Source organism: Etheostoma spectabile, chromosome 5, assembly GCF_008692095.1.
Source record: "Etheostoma spectabile isolate EspeVRDwgs_2016 chromosome 5, UIUC_Espe_1.0, whole genome shotgun sequence".
Classification (NCBI taxonomy): Eukaryota; Metazoa; Chordata; class Actinopteri; order Perciformes; family Percidae; genus Etheostoma; species Etheostoma spectabile.
Genome location: NC_045737.1, coordinates 33,449,046 through 33,451,783, shown reverse-complemented (window position 1 = coordinate 33,451,783; position 2,738 = coordinate 33,449,046). Strand labels below are relative to the sequence as shown.

Sequence of the window (2,738 nt, the reverse complement as noted above, 5' to 3'; positions counted from 1 at the left end):
CCCCCCCATTAAAACAAAACACACACACGTGTTTCAACTTGATGAAAAAAGCAGCAGCACCGTCAATATAAATAAATGCCGCTACACACTGCAGATCTGTCACACTGAGTGCTCCTGATCATTGTTAAGATTTATTAATTATCATAAATGTTAAGTCAATGCAATAAAGATGTAATGCTACACAATGCACTGTTGCATAATCATGCTGGATTAACAGGTCAATGACTCAATTGCTGTGTCTTCATTACCGAATACACTGGAATATAGGATATGCTCTATACAGTATATTAAGTCAAACGTTACTGTGATTATGTGCACAGTAACGTTTGTGCAGCGCTGAGTAAACCTATCAAAAAGCATGCAGACAAGCAGCTGATGAAGCAGTTATCTACGTTAATGATAAAACTATAATATTTACAACATTTTGGGAATTCTTAATTTTAGGTGCATTTCAACGATTCCTTGATTTGTTTTGCGGGTGGTTTTCGTGCTGACTGGTCCTGATTGGCTGCTTTAACTAAAGACGTACTGCAAATCCATCCAATCAGTTTGTAGCTCCTGAAGCAGAACGTCTCCCCTGCAACGTGTTGGTCAATCAGAGTTCAGAATTTATTCAGCATAATCTTCATCTGATCTCATTTATTTTGCTTGGATATATAAAAATACAAAATGATTATTTGACTGAAAAAGCAGCTCCTGATTGTCCCTAATTTTCATTATTTTAATGAAGAAAAATATGATAATACTACTACTACCACTAATAATAACAATAATAATAATAATAATAATAATAATAATAATAATAATAATAATTATAAGGTAAACTGTATTATTTTGAATGGATATATACAAATATATTTAATGTAATGTTTATTTGAGTGAAAGATCTTTTTAGCCTCACAGCTCCTAATTCTCCATGATTTTCATTATTTTAATGAAGAGAAATATAATATTAATAATATATACTCTATAAATCCTACAAGGGGAAATTACAAGTTCCACATGCTCAGTACCTTTACATGCACTAACGAAGAGATGTCAGAGTGGGGGGGCTGCCCATGGAAAGGAAACCCAAGCAGTTGGGGGTTCGGTGCCTTGCTCAAGAGCACCTTGACAGTGCCCAGGAGATGGACTGGCACCTCTCCAGCTACCAGTCCACCACCACACTTTGGTCTGTATGGGGACTCGAACCAGCGACCCTCCGGTTCCCAACCGGACTCCCTACGGACTTAGCTACTACCCCCCTGATGACGATGACGTTCCATGTTGTCATGGTGACCTCTGACCTTTGCATTCCAGGAATGTAGGGAGCATTCGGAGGTTGTAGTCTTTATTTAATCATAATATCAATTTAAAATCGACAAACTGAGATGTTATTTACATATAAATCGATGTATTTTTTTTGTATCCTTCAGGTATTTTTTTTGCAACCAGTTCCTCCCATTAGCTGCAGCTCGAGACTCATGCAAAAAAAAAAAACAGTGGAAATTATAGTCCGAATAAAGAAAAAGGGCATCTATATTAACAGTCTGTGTGTGGAGAGGGAGACATTTCAACTTAATACCTCGTTTTGCACTTCAAACGCTGCATTTTTCCGAATTCATTTAAAGGTCGTAAATCCGGGCCTGCCCTGCCTATTAGAGAAGAGGGCTGCTCTCTCGCTTCCCTGCTCTTCTGGATTTATGAGTTTATTATGAGCAGGCCGTGAACTACACACGGCGAGGGTCGTGTCCGCCTTTTCTCTGCGTCGGCGCGAAATGATTGCTGCTCTGTTTACGAGCTGGTTACCAATTTCAACCCAATTCATAAAACCAGCCGAGTGTAGTCTGTAGTCTGTCCCGAGCAGAGGAGAGGAGAGCAACATCCGGGTTCATTGTAATCTGAAGTCAGGGCTGAGAGGAGCGCAGAGAAACTCAAAATAAAACTCTGGTTTCAAAATAACAGGTGGATTAAAATAAATAGTAGATCAACCCCAGCTATTTTATACATTACAAAAAAAATAGCCAGAAACTCTCGTGTAAAACAGGAAATATATCTACTCTATTAAAGTATTCTGGGATGTTTAATTTGGTCTCATCCGTTTGGCCGAGTTGTTTCGGTCTTGGATAAATGAGCAGGCCTACGTCGATAACTGAATCATTTGGAAACAAGCAAAAACACATTTTATAAAGTGCCTAAAAGGCCTTCTCGTTGGTCATGAAAAGTCCCAACACGGCTATAATCAAAAGAAACTTTTGATCGAATAAACATTTGTGTTTAAAATCTAAAGCATTGTCTCACCTCATCGAGTTTATTCTCTAAGAACCAAACCGTAAAAGTCTCAACACGGTAGAGAACGAAAACCTTATCAAGGGAGGATATTTGCCGTAAAGTGGAAGCAACATCAAACCTAATGTCAACCATGCCGATCGATGTGAACAGAGGGGGGAATGTTAGTGGAAATGTGCTGCGCTCCGGGCACGTGGGAGCGTTGCAGACTGCGGGTGAAGGTCCTTCCTGCAGGATCCGCAGGTCAACTTCTGCGCTTGCTCTGGGTTTGCACTGCTGGCCCGAGAGCGCGAGAAAAACACGGAACATGTTGCAGAGAGATTAATTAGAACCAGCTCTCCTTATTCACCGACATCAGGAATGACCTGCTGCGTCACGAGGGCCTGAACACAACAGAGCGGCCTGCATGTGCAACACATTAACACCCTCCAAACAGAGCTCAGAGGAGAGAGGGAGAGAGAGAGAGAGAG

At 40.4% G+C, this 2,738-nt stretch overlaps 1 protein-coding gene across 2 annotated transcripts in view; it reads right to left on the bottom strand.

Moving 5' to 3' along the window:
• Positions 1-2,738, bottom strand: part of tbx15 (T-box transcription factor 15) — a 38,783-nt gene that overhangs the window by 27,890 nt on the left and 8,155 nt on the right. The window lies entirely within an intron of this gene.